The 19,912-nt window shown below is 43.0% G+C and overlaps 2 long non-coding RNA genes across 2 annotated transcripts; one reads left to right on the forward strand and one right to left on the reverse strand.

Moving 5' to 3' along the window:
• Positions 1-482: 482 nt before the first annotated feature.
• LOC139794800 (uncharacterized) lies at positions 483-7,942 on the reverse strand. The gene is made up of 3 exons (XR_011725270.1): positions 7,535-7,942; positions 6,909-7,033; positions 483-2,254 (listed from the first exon to the last, which is right to left on the reverse strand). It is a non-coding gene; the product is annotated as an uncharacterized lncRNA (long non-coding RNA).
• Positions 7,943-12,589: 4,647 nt separating this feature from the next.
• Positions 12,590-19,665, forward strand: LOC139795537 (uncharacterized). Its single transcript, XR_011725555.1, has 2 exons — positions 12,590-12,691; positions 18,578-19,665. It is a non-coding gene; the product is annotated as an uncharacterized lncRNA (long non-coding RNA).
• The last annotated feature ends 247 nt before the right edge of the window (positions 19,666-19,912 follow it).

The raw sequence follows: 19,912 nt of genomic DNA on the forward strand, positions 1-19,912 counted from the left end.
TGTACACTTCTGTCAGCTGGGTGCACCTTCAGGCAAAGTCTTTGCTGTGGGGTGGGCCAGGACCACCTACACAGTCCCTGCAGCAAACCAGGAACATCTTTCCCTCAGGTCTCTGACTTTTATCTCCTATTCTACTCCCTGCTCCAGGACAGTGAGGGCTAATGTGGCTGGCAAAAAATGTGACAGCTTGTCCCATCCATGGGTGGGCAGGCATGCACATGTCCAACACACTTCCCGTAAGGACTGAAGGGGCTGATGCTCTGAAGGCTGTGGCAATAGGAAGGGCTCGTCCCCCATTACTTCACATCTGCTACCAGGCCCTACACAGGCACCACAGATTGTTGCCCTGACTACTGATTTCTGGATAAGGGCTTTTTTGGTCCTCCTTGGTGTTTCAGCTCCTCACCAGAACACATATGCACCCCTTGCTGCTGCCTGAACAGGTATAATTTGCTGTCAAGGGCAGTGTCTACACTGAGAGGATAAAGGCAACACATTTTTAATTAAACACTATTTAAAAATGTTAGCTTCCATAACAGACATGTTATAGCACCAGTAGACATTTAGTGATTAAGGTCACCGAATGGCCCACTTGACTGTTGTACTTTTTAATGGTTTAGGTGGCTAACATTAAAAGCTAAAACAGCACTTCCTTAAAATGGATAAAATTTCATTTTTATGATTTAAGCAAGCCCTAATCCAGTAACCGACAGGGAAGAACTCTTCTTCCATCACTCCTGGTTCTGAATATGCAATTATCAGACTACTTGAAGTTGAAATCCTCTCCTGGAATCCAGGCTTTCAAGACAAAACATCATCACCATCATTGTTTTCAGCCAGATAAATCAGCTACAATGGACATACTGATAAATGCACTTCCCCTTCCCTCCTAGGTTCCTGACATCTCAGTATAAAATGAATCTGGCTGCACTTTTTGTTTGAATTAGAAGACTGGCATATCCATTCTGTATATTTTTCACACTTGTCTTTCACATGTCGGCCTTCAATAGTGCAGCCCTACTTTCTTTGAATTCCCTGGATATTTACAGAAAGAAACCCCTTCTTTCTCATTTAGACCAAACACTTGCAGTGCAGGCCAGGACTCTGGATTGCTTCTTTGCTTTATGTTAAACTTGTAGCCAACAGACTTCATAAACTTGTTTGGGAGATGAAACAGGAACGCTCTGCCAAAAACACTCAAATCTCAGCCCCCCACAGCCATCCCACACCCTGGGGTGAATTACTTCTGGTGCTGGGTGGAAATGGCTGCGTGGCTCAGAGGGGACACAGCGTGTGACCCTGCTGCTCCCCCAGCCAGCCTGCACAAGAGGGACACGAGGCAGACTGAGCCAGGACCTGCTATCAGGGGCTGCCTTGCTGTCCTTGCCACACGTGCCACACAGTTCCTCATCCTTTGGGCTGTTTCAGCCTTTAGTTACCTCAAGTAATAGGAAACGGAGGGCATTTAGCATATTAGAAAAGAGTCTGAGTTCTTGCACAGCTGTAGAAAGCAGTGTCCCTTAGGAGCAATTAAGTGCCTTGAGTCTCAAGAAATGACAGATATTTATGTCTTAATCGATTATTGTCTTAATTTTTGTAATCAATAAACTGAGCAGAGACAGTTTGGCCTTCCAGGCTTTTATTTCTAATTTGACCTAATGAATAGCCAAGACAACAACACGGAGAAGTTACTTATTGAGTCACAGACCAGATTTGCCAATAGGCTTCTTGGTGTCTTTTGGCAGAGAAGTCAGCAGCATGTCAGCCTACACAGACAGGTGACTGGGATGGTTTTGTTACATAATATTTAACCCTAAAAATGTTTCTTAAGGCACTTTCAGAACAGAAGTTGAAATCTATGTTTGTTATATTTCCTCTGACTTTAGAGAGAGAAAACTTTGCAGCCATTTAAAGTTCTCAGTTTGAAACCTAGCAATGATAAGCTCTGGTCAAGAAGGATCTATAACTTTTCTACAGAAAGGCAAATGAACACCATTTCAGAATGCACCAGAGATTATTTTTTTTCTTGCGACTGGTTTGGATGATACCGAGAATGCTTTTGTTTGGTTTGGTCTTTTTTTAGTACCCTTCAGCTTATTCACATCTTGCAGAATCCAGCCCCGTTGTCCTACCAAGTTAAACTGCTGATCCTCCAGAAAAAGCAAACGGTGCAAGCAGCTGTCAGGAGTGCAGGACAGATGCGTGTGCAATCTGGATTTTCCACAGATCCTAATGTCAGGCCAATCCTGCAGCACTGGTTCAAAGGAAAAAAAAAATCTCATTGGTGTGAAAATGATATTTTTACTCAGTAAAGTCTAATCTGACTGTATTTTAAAATCTATGAAATAAGCTTAATGGTGAAAAAGGGAAAAAAAGAACCAAAACTGTAAAATAAAAAACTCCCACCGCTTCTAAGACCTTGAAATAATAATCAGTTCTGTGTTCCTCATTCTGACAAAATCCATGCAAGGTTTTACACAAAGGTGTCCTTAACTCTGATCTCTTAAGACAAATTCCTAAACCAGAAGGACTGGAGCAGGAGTACAACAGAGTCACCAGCAATGGAATCTGAGGCCAAAGGAGTTCTCTGCTCATGGCTTGTGGCTAGACTGCTATGTGAAGGGATCCAGCACAAGTCCTGTGAGGAAGAGCTGAGGGAGCTGGGGGTGTTCAGCCTGGAGAAGAGGAGGCTCAGGGGAGACCTCATCACTCTCTACAACTCCCTGAAAGGAGGGGGTAGCCAGGGGGGGGGTTGGTCTCTTCTCCCAGGCAGCTCCCAGTAAGACAAGAGGGCATGGACTTAAGCTCTGCCAGGGGAGGTTTAGGTTGGATATCAGGAACAAATTCTTTACAGAGAGGGTGATCAGGCATTGGAATGGGCTGCCCAGGGAGGTTGTGGATTCTCTCTCCCTGGAGGCTTTTAAGAGACTGAATGTGGCACTTAGTGCCATGGTCTGGGAACCACAGTGGTAGTGGATTAAGGGTTGGACTTGATGATCTCAAAGGCCCTTTCCAACCCAGCCAATTCTGTGATTCTGTCCCTGGCTACCCCAGAGTGAAGCAACTAAGTCCTGATACAATTTAAAATGTCTGTCTCATTGCAGGAAAGATAAACAGCTGTTTAAACAGATAAACAGACAAGAAAACCCTCCTTAGTATTTATTTGAGTTCCTTATGGTCCACATTCTCAACCAATGTTTTATTTGATCTTTGAGGTTTCCAGTTTTTCATTCACTCAGGAAACATTAGTATTCTGCAAGAAATTCAAGCAGAGATTGTGACTGAAGATCCATGCTGTAAGTGGTCAACAGCAACGGTGACCTCCACTGTTTTCTGATGCAGAACTGGATACTAAAGGGGCATGCAGATTTGCACAGGGCATCTAAAGTCTTAATTTTCTTGGGTATATTGATATACCTTTTTTTTTTCTTTTTTTAGTTTATTTTGTGGGAGTTCAATACATTTTTATGTCCTAATGATTCTTGTAGAGATATTTTAATTTTTCTTCCTACTATACTTACTCTCCATCTTTCTTCTTATCTCTACCTGGTTCTTAATCACTAGTTTTTCTGCTGCTGCTGTTACTGGTTTTGGAAGGGCACATCCATGCAGTCCTCTACTTCGGATACAAGGATAGAGGAGATACAGACACAAAGAGAGAGATAAAGTGTCTGTGAATTCCTGAGATTGGAAGAAGGATGCAAACAAAGAGAAGAGTAAAATTCTCCATTTTAAGGTGGATGAGTCCTAATAAAGTAGGGCATAAAACTGTAGTATACCATATGTTATTTTAAACTAATTGTGTCTATTTTGAGATGTCTCACTCTGGAAGTATTGATAAAACTCTCATTCCTTAGTACCTAAACGTCACTCCTACTCTTCAGCTACATGAATCTAAAGCTGACAATATAGTTTTCCACTTCATGTTATCATTAACAAAACCAAGACCTAGGTGCATTCATTACTCATGACTGAGATAACAACATGATATGGCCATGAAAGGAGTTACTGAAGCTAAAGGACAGCACTGTCACAAGAATACACAAATAAGAACCAGCCATTTATAACCATGACCTGGAAACTAGGAGATTTCTAAGCATCAAAACTGTGAAATGCTACTGTGTCTTCCTGTAGAACAGTGAGGAATAAAACAAATTCCACTTGAAGACAGCACTTAAATACTGTGGGAAAGGCATTGCACAGTAGTACAAGGACCTACACCCTATGGCCCAGGAAAATCCTCATGTCCTATGCACCCTGGAGAAGAGGATATCAGGACACAGAGAGCAAATTCCTTTCCCTTTTTGCTCCCCCTGTCATCATCTTTCCTTTTTTTGACATATCTTTTCACCCCACTCTGACCTTTCATTGTTTTTTACACGTTTTTGCTTCTCTGTGAGGCAGGAATATGCCCGTCTTGAGGAAAATGAGAAACAGGAGTAAGCACCAGACAGGTGAGAAGCTGAAGCACAGACTTCTGTCACTTATCACTTAGTGAAAGTGATTGGAGTAGATCCTTCTGAAGGCTCTGAAAGGCACATGGAAAATGTGGAGGCAGTTGGTGGCTTCACTAAGGACAAATCATGCCTGACAAATTTGATGTCCTTTTGCTATGGGGTCAGAGTGTCAATGGACAAGGGGAGAGGAGCTGATGCCATCTACCTGCACTTGTGCAAAGCATTTGACACTGTCCCACAGGACATCTTGGTGTCTAAACTGGAAAGATTTGGATTGGGTGGATGAACCACTCAGTAGATAAGGAACTGGCTTGCACTCGAAGAGCTGTGGTCAACGGTTGGATGTCCAAATGGAGCCCAATGAATGCTGCAGTCACTGTGCCAGACATCCGTGCATTCAGCTGCACACTGCACCAGCACTGGGTTCTCTCTGTTCTTTCTTTCCTGGGTGGCAAGGAGCCATGCCCACAACAATGCCTCCCTTGTCCAGACATAAAGAACAAAATGCGCATGTTTAGCCTGATCCCCGCTGGAACAAATCACTTGTGCTTATCAGATTTCAAGGCCTTTTCTGGGAACAGAAATTTGGAGTCCTCAGAAAAGCAAGAATAAAAAAAAAAACAACAAACCAAACCAAAAAAAAAAAAACAACCCTCAAAGTAAAAAGCAACAGTCTGGCAAGTCAAAGTACAGTGAGATGCTCCACCTTTGAGCCACAGTGTTTTACCTGTTGATCATTCATGCAACTAAGTATAGATCTAGGGTGACATTTACATATCCACTGATCTGAACTGGATGAAAGCAACTTTCATCATTAAATGCTTACTAAAAATACTAATCCTCACTGCCTAAACACAGATACAAACTAAAAAAAATAGGAATTGCAACCTAGGACAAGACTAGCTGAATGTCCTCTCTTGCAGCATTTCATGCCTGAGAAGTTGCCAAAAGGACATTTGTGGGTAATTACTCCTTCAGAGTTTCTGCTCCTCCCTGCGCTTCAGATATAAAGCTGATGCCACATGCTATAAGGCAAAATACCCTAGCATGTCAAGCTGTGACACAGGTAAGAAACAAATATATATGATTTCTGTAAATTGTTGTCTTTTATTTAATTTTTTCTTGACAGGGAATGGCCAATGTTTGTGTTAGTCCTGAACCCAACCAGGCTTAAAAGAAAGCATTTAAGAAGAAGGTCACCGGATGCAATTGCTGGGATCTGTGGTTCAGTGGCCTTGGCAGTCTTCTTCAGCCTTCCATTATTCCAAGACTGCAAACAGCTGTTTGACTGTTACATCTTCTGCATTTCTAAGTAAGCTATGTAAGTTTTTTCCTCTGAAGTTTTAATAATACTGATTTTGGTGCCAAAGAGCCCATAAGGGCAGAGACAGGTCAAGTAAGTTCCTTGTTGAGTTCCGGAAAGAATCTATTTATGATCAGAGCCTGTCCATACAATATTTTTGTTTTCTTGGATTATAGTGTATTTGGTCTAAAAGGTTCCCCAAAGGGAGTGGAATCAGGACTTCACAGATGTCCTCCTAACTCAGCCTTTCCCAGCCCAACAACTCTGCCTTTATACTTAGGGTCTCCACAGCCTGACCCTTTGGTTTTTCTTTCCCTTTCTCTTCCTCCTTCCTTTTCCTTTTCTCTTTCCTTCCCTTTCCATTTCTACTGTCTACTCTTTCTGCTACTGCTAGTCCTCTTTTGTAATAATTCAGTAAAATTTCTCCAATTTACAACCTTCCTCCAGCCAGCAAAAATGTACTCTGGATATGTCATTCTCCTGGCTTCCTAATAGCTGGGTCAGGTCCTATAGACACCAACACCAACTCCCTCTGGCTGTGGTGACCAAAAGACATGTTACTTTTTTTGCAATCCTCAAAGAAAAAAGTGTTCTTTAATGGTTACCCCATTGTAGGAAAAATTTCCATGTTTTCAGTTCTGCAAAAATGGCTAAGGGAAGTATTAAACCTGATGGATGCACTTTTCATTGGAGGTCTTCTCATTCCCAGGAGCCGGATAATTGGAAAATAAGATTTGTGAGCAGATAGAAATGTTATCTATTATAGGCTGAAAGTTTTACTTCTGCTTTTGAAACTTGTGTATCTCAGTCAGACAGAATGAAGTAGAGCCCTAAAAGCTGCTCTGTGTTTGCATCTGTCTCTAAAAATACCAGAAAGTACAATCTGATCAAATGCATTCCCACAATCTCTTTCTTTCCCCCCCTCTTTTTGTTTAAGGCCCTTCTGTGAATCACACTGGTAAAGTAGCACTGGTGATACAAAACAATTGTTATTAATTTGTAGAAAATACAAAGCAAATGCAGATTTTGCTGTTACAGTTTAATTCTTGTTTTCTTCTAATGTATGAAAGATATCTTTTATATATTTATCACTCCTTCATAATAAAAAGACGTAACTGGACACCTATATTCCCTTTGGCAATGTTTACCTCACTGTCACAGAAGTGCTGGGGCTGGAGGGAATGTTCAAGGAGGACCATGCAGACCATTTGGGCTGGTGAAGGAGCCCCATGAGGTACCCGTGTTCTGATTCTGTATCAGCACATTCAGCTGCCTGGAACACAGGAGAAATAGAAAAAGCTGAGGCAATAATAAAGGTTCAAAAATAAACTTTCTGTACTGGTGCCCTCGTTTGAGTGGACTAGGATAGTAAGAAGGAGAGGAGAGGAGAGAACCGAACCGAACCGAACCCAACCCAACCCAACCCAACCCAACCCAACCCAACCCAACCCAACCCAACCCAACCCAACCCAACCCAACCCAACCCAACCCAACCCAACCCAACCCGGGACACCCTCAGCACCTCCCAGGCTGTTAATGTGGTCATCACCATGGGTGGGGGGGGGAGCAGCTGGGCCTATGGGCAGGAGAGGATGGGTCAGGTGACCCAAATGGACCAATCACAGTGCTCCTTCCCATGATGCTCAGTATAAAATGACTCCCAAGAAAGCCTTCTGTGGGCTTTTCTGGGTGATGTGTTGCTGGGTTGGAGCCTGTTTGTTTGTTGCTGCTCCTCTTCCTTCCCCTTTACTCACCTGAGAAGAACATAACTCACCAAGACAGGTTGCTTTCTGCCTTCTCAAGTAGGACCAGCTTTGTCATTCTTGAGCTGTTGCAGGTTGGCACTGGGACTTTGGGCTTTGCCACCTCCATCGACTGCTGAGTCCAGACTGGGCCTTTCTGGTTGCAAAGAAATCACCAGCTGAAGGGGGTGAGTTCTATGTTTACATATTTTATATATTGTTTTAATTCACTGTCACTATTTCCTTAAACTTTCTCCTGGGGTTTTTTCTTCCAACCTTAAAATGTCTCTCCATTATTCCTTTCTTCATCTTCCTATTGGAGGGAAAGGGGGGAATGACAGAGAGCACCTGTCACACAGTTACTGGCTAAAACAGTGACAGCGGGTTAAGACAACATCAAACATGGTCGTTTTGTCAACAGTGAAAAGCTTTTTCTTCTAACTCCAGGTAATTTTTTTTTTTTTTACCTTCTGTTAACTGATATTCATTTAATTATGTCAAGATCTCCAGTGACAAAAGCCGTTATTTCATTATCTAGGAGATAACTGAGTAATGAGGAAGAAACAGTCCCTTTACAGTCACAGAGGGGCACATGAAGACTAAGACCAAGCTAGAGCATGGGCTAAAGGGCAGGTATTGAAGATTCAGCTATTTTCATAAGCCAGGCTCTTTTTCTATTTTTCCTAGGACTTTTCTTTAACTGTGACACTATTACCCAGTGTGATGTGGGTGTCTGAGGTGAGGAGTGTGTGTAACTGCTTCAGCTACAGCAGGAAATTCTGCTCCCTACTAACCTGATTCATGTTTGAACCAGTAACCCAGAGCTGGGAGGCTGCCTAGCTCATTAAAAATTCCCTGAGCGAGTTTTCTGACCCATTTCCAAAACAACAGAGAAAGCTTTTTAAGTTGGTTTTTGGAATTCGTGTCATAAAAGATTCAGGCAACATATGGATTATTTATTCACATAGGGGATAAAAATTGCTGCTTTACTAAAAGAAAAAGACCTGATTTCCAGTAGTGTCCTTGTTTTACAGCTATTCAGGTGGCTACTAAATGAGTGGGTGGAGGAGGAAAGGAGGAAACTGGGACAAGGTTTTAGGCATGCCTACAAGGACCTGACAAATCCAGTCCTAGTGCCAAATTGTTTCAATGAAAGAGCTGATTTTACTTCCTGCTTGCCTGTGAAGGACAAAAGGGTACATTTATTATCTCAGCTATTTTGATTCTGTCTATATAAAGGACATACCCCTTTCTCCAAGTATTTTTAGATTAATCAGGAAAAAAAATTGTTCCCATATTTGCTTGTGCAGCATGTCCTTCATTTCAGAGTCAGACCCACAGCAGATGTCACTGGGGACAGGTCCATTGAAGACCCATGACCTGTGCTGATTCCTAGTAGTTTCAGCTCTACTCCATGCTGTTAATGACAATTAATACAGGCTTGTGGCTCCACCAAAAATGATTTTTTTGGTGATTCTAGTTAGAAGTCCCCTCCTACCATAGTTGTCACATGTCAAAATCCTCTTGAGAAAACCAAAGATAAAAATAGAAAACCCACAATGTCACTGCAGACAAATCTCAAACCGGCAGAAGACTCTCCATGACCTTAAGATAAAGGAAATGTTTTGTTTTGTTTCAGGAAATCTGAATAGCATTTGAACTCTTTTGCAGATGGAAGGTTTCTTTTGTAGGGCCAGAGTAAGAAACTGAAGCACAGCAATCTGTGTATTTCTAGCACTGGGTAATGCAGAACGAAGGGAAGACACAAAGGAACGAGAGCGTAATGATACACACAGGGCTTTTGTAGCCTGAAGAGGTCAGAAGCACAAAGGACAGAGGCTCAGGGAAGCAGCAGTGGTGAGCACAATGTAAGGAATTTGGGTCCTATGCAGGGACCCCAAAAAATGGCACTGCCCTTGTGGGGGCCCCAGCTGTGCTCCCCACACCCTCACAGCTTCCCCGCACTCTCTTTCCCTCCTCTCCTGGCATCAGACCTGAGGTTCCCCCCACGCCTTTCCTTCTGGATAAGGCTTGTCTGACCTTGGAAGATGAACTGTTCAGTTTCTAAAATTTTCAGCCCAGGAAAAGCAAAAGGTTCTGTGTAGAATCTAGCAGCTTCCTAGCTGGGGGGGGGGGGGGGGGGGGAAAGCTGTCTTGCACACTTATCTTGTAGTTTAAAGATTCTCAAAACAGCCCAGCTGAGGTCGTGTTATAACTTGGATAAGCATCTATTGCTGCACACACAGGGAAAAAAAATAATCAGCCATCTCTTGCCAGTCTTCTCAAGCAAGACAAATAGAGTCCATTTAGTTATAAGCCTGATAGCCTGAAACTAATCACAGGTAAAATACCTTATAACTGATCTGAGAGTCAATTAATAAAGAATTAAAAAGGGAGCAGTATATTTAATACTGAACAAGTGTAATTATGAAAAAGTAGCTTATTATGTTGAATATTGCAAGATTCATTGCAAAAGTTAACTGTGGCTGATGTAATAGGCTCTGCAGGGTGTGTGATGTGGTACAGCATGGTGTTTTGATTAAGAGGCAAAGTGGATTAAAAATTGGCTGGTAAGTCTCAAAATGTAATAGGGAATTTTTTTAATGGCTGTGTTTCAACTGGTGCCACAGAGATCAGTTATGCCATTTAGAACTCTAACAGCTTGGAGAAATGTAGTTTAGAAATGTCTTTTAGAAAGTGGGCACTAATCAATTATGCAGTAACTAGATCTCTGATGCAGAGCAACATGTATCTGTCAGTAAATGAGATGCAAGTAAGCAATGTATGAGTGTGTCCTATAACTAAATTCTGTCTCCACAAAGACTGCAAGGTAAATCTGGGGAGGACTGTAGTGGAGGCTCTGGTACATCACCTGCTGAGAATGAACTTCAGAATGATGTCATATTTGGTTATATACTGGTTATAAAAGCACCAAAGGAACAGAGGTTTTGTGTCATGCCCACAGGGAGACTTGCTGAAATGTTTGCCCTGTCTGCCTATAAATTCAAGGGAGATGCAGATGAAAATGGAGAAGATTCAGGAAGGAGATACAGAAAATACTGAAGGACTGGAAAACATGTCTTTTGCGAAAGAAAGATCTAATTTGTTTAGTTTATACAAAAGTAGGCTCGTCAGGGAGCTGTTCACTGCTAAAACAAGGGGAACAGATATAGTAGTCTTCAAGCTAACAAAAAAGAAATTCAAAAGCTGGAAAGTCAAGCTGGCCAAATATAGAGTATTTTTTTCACATGTTTTCCTAGGGATAGCAAAGTCTATGCAATTTGGCCATCTTTCAATTCCATCCTTTGTTTTCCCTCTTCCTCCTCTGTACTCAGGCAAATTTAAAATATCTTTAGTATGCTTGTCCAGTTATAACCAAGGTTGCTGGGGGAAAAATAGAAAGTTGCAGAGGAAAAATAGAAACCTCAAACATATGGCAAATTTTGTAAGTGTCCTGACAACAAGCAAGTGAGCAGAGTGCTGTGGAGACTCAGGCTTTTGGGCAGGGGAAGGCGGATGGGTTCAGGCTCCATGCTGTCCATCACAGATGCCAGCTGGCTGGTCAGTGCACAAGCACAGAATCATCTGGGTTGGAAAGGACCTCTGAGATCATCGAGTCCAACCCTTAATCCACCACCATTGTGGTTCCCAGACCAAGGCACTGAGTGCCACATCAGTCTCTTCTTAAAAACCTCCAGGGATGGAGAATCCACCACCTCTCTGGGCAGCCCTTTCCAATGCCTGATCACCCTCTCTGTAAAGAATTTTTCCCTAATGTCTAACCTAAACCTCCCCTGGCAGAGCTTATGTCCATGCCCTCTTGTCTTACTATGACCCTGCCTTACTTTTCTTAAACACTGGCCAGTCAGCCAGTTCATGCCCCATTTGGCTTATACTAGATTTTTCTAAAAGCCTGACCAAGAATGTAACAACGACTGAACTGGAGCAGTCCTTTGGGCTGTGTGCTACAGCAGATCAGGGTGGTAGCCTTTCTGGTTTTTACAGTCTCTGAATCCATGACCATTTGACTCATAAAAACAAAGCCAGTGAAGAAAGCAAAAGGAAAAAAAGTTAAGCAGGCAGCTTTTTCAAGGGAAATAGCCATGTCAGATAACAAAGAGGAATTTAGATGTCCTACTGTCCTACTGCAGTTTAATAAGAGCCTCTGAGTCTGACTTTGTCCTGCTCTGCACAAGGATGGCTCAGAGCAGTGAGAGTGGGGTACCAGGGAAGTCAGAGAGGTTTCATATCATCTGTGGCAGACTATAGCAGCTTGAGCTGGAAATGAAGGCTGCCCTGGCTGCTGTGCTGGCTCTCTGCTGCACAGACAACACTAACTGTCCAGCAGGGCATCCTTCTCCTCACCAGCATCTTGGCCCTAGGACCTGCAACAGTCATGGGCTCTGCCAACAGCTCCAGTTTACATCATTCCCTGGGCTGGAAACCACACTTTCCCGGACAATCTCTGTTGAGTGGGCAGCTGGATCACTAACCAGGGCACCACTGGCTGAGGCTGCATGTCCTGCACAAAAGCAGCTGGTCCCAGCCCACCCAGCCTTTGCCCTGCTCCACTCCTTTGGCACACATTCACCCCCTTGCCAGGCTGCCTGCTGCTCCTGCTGCACAGCTTAAGGAGCACTTGTTCTTCAGCTGGCCCTGGGCCACCACACATCTGCAGAAAGGACAGTGCTGCTTCGTGAGGGTAGGAGCAAGCAGTTGAGGGATGCAGGAGGTAAAGGGATGGAGCACCCACATGGCAGTGCTGTCAGCTAAAGCCACACAGAAATGCAGTTTGCTGTCCCCAGGAACTGATCTGAGACTGAATTCCTGCTTCAGCAACACTGGTCTTCAGGCTGCCCCACTTAAGGCTAACCCAGGCACAACTACAGACACTGCAGTCATACTTGACAGTGCTGTGTGGGAATGGCCTGGGAGAGTCTCAGATGCTGTCAGCAAGATTTTCTCCTTAGTGCATTTGATTTATCCTGTGCATTTTCCTTGCAGGACATCTCCACAGGAGGAAGGAAGCATCCTAGGCACAGGAACTGTGGGTTTGATGGTGATGAGCAGAACACCACCAGGAGCTTCCCAGATGGGTGCCAGCAGCCTTAAGAGAGGCAAAGTGTCAGTCTGCAGAACCTCCCTCACCAGGGAATGGCATCCAGTGCTTGCTCAAAATGTGCTGAGAGGTAAGACTGTGACTGACAGATTTATTCCAATTTCCTTTTCAGATAAGCGCTTTGTAAATAAGAGTCACTTTACTGGGGCTGTTGATGCAGTGACAAGACTTATTTTATTTGAGTACACATGTGACTGGTGTTCAGGCTGGTGACAACCATCCAGAAAGCTGGCTTGGAAGTAGTATATTGCCTCATTTTCAGAAATGGGGAAGCTATTGGTTTGAGTGGGCCTGTTCTACCTTATATCTCCCAGCTTGAGACTTGCATGGGAATTTGAAAGTATCACCTGATGTCATGGGGCTTTATTATAGATGATGATGATGGAAAAAATTGGACAATGCAGGTATTGCTGTTTCTGAATTCAAGATGGCACCTACACTCCTGCATTTTGCAACTTAGCTCTACATGGCTCCACAAGGAAAAAGAGTGTACACCCTGGCTGCCCAGTCACCTCCCCAGAAGATGCAGTCCTGGGTCGACTGGTGCAGCACTAACCCAGAGCAGCAAACTATCATATTAGGCCCAGGTTAAGACATAAGCTGTCCCGTTTGTGTGATGTTGCACCACTGCTAATGAGAGTGCTTATTGCCAGCTCCTGAGTGAAAAATCATCTGAGCCCTGGAGGATGGGCTGTTTTCTTGAATATTTGGGGGAGATGGGATATAATTCATTCATGGATTAGGAACGCTGCAAAAAGTTGCCCATTGCACTCAAAACACTGGAAACTTGCAGATCCCTGCTGGACATGAAAATTTCTTCAGGTCTCGAGCCTTGCCAGCCCAGCCCCAGATACTACAAGTATCTGCAGACTGCTGGAGCCACCTTCGAGATGAACTTCAGGTGTAGCTCAAGTTGTCCCTCTTGGTGTCACAGCAGCCATAGCTGTTTGGATGGTTTTGTTGCACTCAAAGTCCCAATACTTTGCAAAGACTCTGAGCCACACTGCAGCCAAGGCTTGTTTCAAAAATTCACCAGCCTGTGCCCCAGCAGATGCCCTGGAGGAGGTTGGAGGGTACTTCTCCTCATGCTCCCCCTCTGCAGACATCAAAGGGAAGGGGCTACTTACTCTTCCTGAAGAAGCTGCAGTTCAAAAGGCCTTGTACCAGCCTGGGTAGCACAAGATAAAAAGAAGAGTCCAGTTATTGTGGAAGTAGAAGAGGATGTTTTCAGAGCTGCTTTTTCCAGAGAAGAAAGGAAAAAAGCTCTGGGGGATGTTACAGGAGAGATCTCTAAACACTGGAAAAGGTTTTAATAGCAATATATTTGCCTGAGTCAATCAATAATGTTACAGAGTTAAATATTGCACTGACTTCCTTTGTATCTTCCTCCCTCTGGTCCTGACCTTTACTCTTCCATCTCTGCAACCCTGACTTGTGTGTTTCCTGTCTTATTTATCTTTCTAAGCCTGTTCTGCTTTCCCTGCCTTGTGCCCACATGTTCTCCAGCAGTAAATATCAGCTGCTCTTGGGAAGTCAGTGGTGGATTGGAGGAAAAGAAAAAAAAAAAAAAAAGCTGAAGCCAAATTTTTTGTAGTTATTAGAAGGCACTAAATCTGACTTTGGGGGCTTAACCAGGGCTCTTATCAAACCCGTTGGACAAGGGAAACTTAAGTGTGAAGGGGGAAAGGCTGGTGGTCTGCACACACACAGCCAGGCTGGCACCAGGTTCTTTTGTAAATTGAAGCCAAAGGTAGGACCAGAGTTTTGATCCTCTGGGGGTGAGAAAGAAGAGAAGACTTGCTTTGAAAGCAGTCATCCTTTCCTGAGGAAGGCCAAAAGGATTCATCTTTTTCTGCCTTGGGAAGTGTGTTAGAGAGGGATGGGACGGGGGCTCCAACCTCTTTGCCCCATTTTGCATCAGATTAACAATGAAATTTCTTTGCTCAAGCAATAAAATATCTGGAATGGGTCTGAGAAGGGCTCTGGGGAGGAGGCTTTGATGAGGATTAAACTGTGGAGAATAAAGGAGATGCTTTTCACTTTGGCAGCATGGACCACCTTAGTAGTTATTCCACTCAGCAAATCCTGATGGTGTTTAAAGATTCAGATACTCAACTGGGATTTATTATTTAGTAGAATTAGCAGGGATAAAACAGAATTTATAACAGCTCTGTGTATACCTCTATCAAACATTTGTTGCTGAGAGCTTAAACCTCCAAATGTGTCATGTAGTCCCCCTTTTCATTGCAGAACAAGTATATGGTGTCTTTATAGTGGTATATTATTTATAGCATGAGAATGAAGTCTTTTTTGCATTCATCTTCAATCATGCTGTTGTAAACATGCAGAGGAGCCTGTAAATGTGAAGCTTTAAGTGAAGGGCTAAGGAAACTGCCAGGCATGTAATTTTTTTCTGCACTCCCAGAGGCTGTGAGTCAATCACAGCTGAATATGCAGAGAAAATTCCCAATAACCACACTAGAATTTCATTACAGGCACTGTGTTAAAAGTATGCAGAAGTTTAGGTAGTATATAGAAATCACAATACTATATTTTCAAATTTTTTATAACTGCTGGTAAATTCAAAGGGGTTCCCCAACCAACCTTCATTAGTGTAAAAGATGGTTAAGTTTTCTCCTGCTGTTACAAAGTTTTGCTTTTCTATCTTCATTTCCTCTAATAGTTTCAGTGTTAAACACAACACCAGTGTTAGCAGACTATTATTCCCTTGCCATCCTCAGGGCTTGCAGTGAATGCTGTCCCTGAGACCTGCCACACATCAGTCCATGACAGTAGTGGTCCCTGTGGGTGCAGGTCTGTGCCCTCCCAGGATGGAGACATGTGCAAAAAAATACTGTGGAAAAAAAATGAGATGGAATTGCCTTAGGTCCTGGCTTCACTATCTGCAGGGTAGAAAGCTTTGCAAGGAAAAATGCAGCAAGCAGAGAGTGAGCCCCTTGCTCAGCAGCTCTGGAACTGGGTTAGGAGCCTGTGCAGTGGCTGCCCTGAGCTGTAACCAGGCACAAAGGCACTCAGAAATAATAAGCCTTGCAGACTGCTTGGATCATTTTATTTTTTTTGCTTTTTCTTGGTGCTAAGTACCATCCCTAAATAGATTAATGAGGCAAAGCCCATAAACTCTGCTATTAATTTAGTGGAAAAATATGCCAGTTTGACAAGCCAATAGTGTATTAATTGAATGAGTTATTTGGATAGCAAGGCATATGGATAAATAGATTTATTACTAAGCAAGATATGCCAATCATTGTTTTGTTCAGAGTTATTTTTTTCAGATTGTTATCAATATAGGTGTATACATTATAGTTATCTTATGTTTTTATATTTGTCAAGATGCATATACTTTTGGGGCAAAACAAATGTGTGTAAGTATTTTTAATATATTAAGTATCCACTCACTGTAGGTTTTCTCCATGAAAACTATGGTAGTTTTACATGCTCACAACTGGAAAGGCACAAGTCTTTGGCCTACAGTTTTCTTTGTTTAATAGCCCAAGCAAGAATATTGTAAATATCAATAAATAATGCAGAGATGGCCTGGGCACCCTGAGGATCCTTGCAGTGCCATGGAGGGTGCTGTATCTCACTGCCAGCAGAAAACATCTGTTATGTGGCTGCTCTGAAAGGGAGGCAGTGGCAGTCTGCTTTGCCAGATTCTCCTCCTGTAACTTTGTCTTAGTGAGAAAAATTTCAGCTCTTACAATTTCTGGTTAATCTCAGTGGATCTGGGGCAAGCTTTGAGATTCATAGGGTCCAAAGGAGGGCAACTAGGATGGTGAAGGGGCTCCAGCACAAGTCCTATGAGGTGAGGCTGAGGGAGCTGGGGGTGTTCAGCCTGGAGAAGAGGAGGCTCAGAGGAGACCTCATCACTCTCTACAACTCCCTGAAAGGAGGGTGTAGCCAGGGGGGGGTTGGTCTCTTTTCCCAGGCAACCCTCAGCAACACAAGAGGGCACAGTCTCAAGTTGTGCTGGGGGAGGTTTAGGTTGGATATTAGAAAGAATTTCTTTACTGAGAGGGTGATCAAGCATTGGAATGGGCTGCCCCGGGAAGTGGTGGATTCTCCATCCCTGGAGATATTTGAAAAGAGACTGGATGTGGCACTCAGTGCCATGGTCTGGTAACTGCAGCGGTAGTGGATCAAGGGTTGGACTTGATGATCTCTGAGGTCCCTTCTGACCCCGCTGATTCTATGATTCTATGAATGTCCATGTTCACACTACTGCTTCAAGCAGGGCTCTATTCCTGACTCAGCCTTGGTACTTCTGTAGGCTATGAGAAATCCAGGATTTTACTCATCAGTTTTGAAGTTCTTGATCTTAATTTTTTGAATCAAAGACTAAAGAAACCAGTGACAATGTTTTGCAAGTTCATTGTTTTCTTAATAGTGCTTTCTTCTCTTACTGTATTCAGGATGAGTAATTGTCTGGGTTAGCTCAGACACCTTTTTCCCTATACAGCACATTGTAAAACCCAGTGCAAGCCATGGTTCTGACAGGGAAGTTCTGTGGCTGTGCTCACCTGGCTTGGCTCAAGGTTCTGCTCTGCCATTTCTCAGTAAATATGATTTAAGCATGGGTTAGTGTCAAAAGAGGTATTTTTTTTGTCCTTTAGTCACCTTTCAAGCTGTTACCTGTGACATGTTCTGGAAGTGCCCCTCAAATTGGTGCCAGTGTTCACAGGGCCGTGCAATGAGCCAGATCCCACAGTTTATCTGGATCAAAGCTAATTTTCCCTTTTGTAACTTCCATTGACAGGTTTTCAGCAGCTGGCAGGGCAAAAGCAGTGTTGCCTCAAGGGATGCAGTAAGGATAGTGAGAAGGTAGTGAGGCCTGCTGGACCAACCATTTTATTAAAAAAATACAGCTCATACATTGACGTTGAGTGACCAGGGGCCAATAACACCCTTGCAGACCATGGCTTGCAATAGGCAGTACTGCTAAAGGGCATTTCCTCCCTCATATCTGCTAAATTTTTCACCTGCAAAGTATGCCATTACAGAGACAACCCAATATACTATAAAATCATTGAGTCTAATTTTCTATGCTTCACTGTTCTTTCATTCTCAAACAAAGCAAAAAAGGAGGCAATGGGGGAATTAAGGAAGAGAAAGATAAGGGAATTTAAAAATTATTCTTTGACCTGCAAAGTAGTGATGAGAAGGGAATTTACTCTTTAGTTTATGGAAATTACAGTCTGCTGCCTAGATAGAGATAACACTGCAATGCAACTTCATTCTTGCTGATCTTTTCTTTTCTTTAATCTGGCTTACTAGAAACAGTCTATTCTGTATTTTAAGCATCTACTTGAACTGAAAAGCTTTGATTTAGTTTTTTCAGACAGGACTGTGGAAGGTGTATCTCTGGTTGCTATTATGAACAGAAAAAACCCCAAACTCAGTAAACACTATTTCTCAAATTATAGTGACAAGTTTTTCTGTATCATCTAGATAGATTGATATATGTGACTACCATTTTCTCTCTCCACAGAGAGAATAAAATGCATAAATAAGGTACTGAAACTCATCTGCATTTCATCTGCTGGGCAAAGGGGAATAAGAGATGGAGCCCTGGAGGAGATTCATTTGATAACAAAATTATAAGCAAGATGCTTGTGTGTCAGCAGCAGCTGTAAGCTAGGGAGTACAATGTGGAGTAGAAAAATGCATAGCTAGCTCATGAACTAGTCACAGCTGGCTTAATTTCACTGAAGTTGCTAGAGTATCACCATTATTTTTTCCCAGCTGAAGACCTGAAAAGTGAAGATACCCTGTTTCTGATGCAAGCTAAAAATTTATTTCCCAGAGACATAAATATTGGACTGATGGGCGTGAAAGAGGAAAAAGAGAAGTCTGTAGCTAGCTTATCTCATTTGGGAGAGAGTTACTGACAGAGACTAACACACAGCAGACTGAATTACTCCCCTCACTATCACTGCAGGAGAAGATGAGGAATTGCTAACAGTGGTGAAAAGTCTGGCACGACAAAATGTGGCAATGTTGCAAGAAGCACGACACGGTGCAGCCCTCCTACCATGGTCATCCATACAAACACAAGTTGTTTTTCCACTGTCAGTGTGGATTTATGGAGGCTCTGGCTGTGACTCACTGGCCCACAAGTGGGTGTCAGAAACTGGGCTGTCCCCTCTGCAGGTCCTGCAGCTGCAGTCAGTGGGAATCCATCCCCTGCAGAAAACGATCCTGCTCACCTGGTGATACATTTATCTATTTTTAATCTCTGGTGTTAGCTAGAATTTTTTTCTCAAACGTACCTCAAGTTTTGAGGTGGTTTTTGTCATTCTGGATGTTTTTCCTTTGTTTTCTCACATGCAGGCAGAGAGCACCTGGTGTAGCACATGGTGCGGAGCATTCAGAGACTGTAAATCATGGAAACAGTGACCCCTTGCAATGCCAGTTATGGATATCATGGATTTGTCAGCAGCAGGTCACATGCCTGTTACTATAACATGTGCTGTAAAATATGGACAACGCTCATGCCACTGCAGGAGCCTCATATTTTATGTTTGCTGTCAGGGTTGTTTTCATGAGTGAGAAAACAGAGCACCCAGCCAGGAGCTGTGCCACACCACAAAGGGGGGAAGCCTCACAGGAGAACCGAGTAGAAAATTATATCCTCTTTTTGGGAAATTTGTGAACTTTCACATGCAATGAAACAGGTGATACCTCAAGAGAGGCTCCCTGACAAGCAGAGTGGTAGCTGCAGCCACAGCAGCAAGCAAAGACTGAAAACAAAGATGTGGATTTCCATCTCACATTAGCTGCAGCTACAGGGTTGCAGTTAGGTGAGAAGCAGAATTTTAGGATCTCCCTCCCCTAGTATATTTTGGTGGGAAATTACACCAGTGCTGTCTAAACTTTCTTTGACTGTGAAGTAAAAAAATTGAGCGCATCCCCTTCAGTGCTTATTTATTTATAAACTATGTACATGTACAACTGTCCTGACATATTAGAAATATAAAAATATATAAAAATAGAAATTAAAATATAATGAGACAAAGGTGAAACAAATACTAATTTTATTTTGAAATTTAATTAATGGTACAAAAAGTGGTTTTTTTCCCACACCCCTGGTATGTGCACACCCTGCTTTGGAGACCACCAGTTTAGACAGCCCCCATTCTCCAGGTGCCATGAAACCCTCTCTGGAAAGAAACCTCTCCCTCTCCCCCACAAGCAGTCATGGGTATTTGCTTTGATTCAGGCCACATTCTCCTTCCCACTCACACAGCTCAGCTCAGAGCTGTATCACCACTGC

This window comes from Heliangelus exortis, chromosome 3 (genome assembly GCF_036169615.1).
Source record: "Heliangelus exortis chromosome 3, bHelExo1.hap1, whole genome shotgun sequence".
NCBI lineage: Eukaryota > Metazoa > Chordata > Aves > Apodiformes > Trochilidae > Heliangelus > Heliangelus exortis.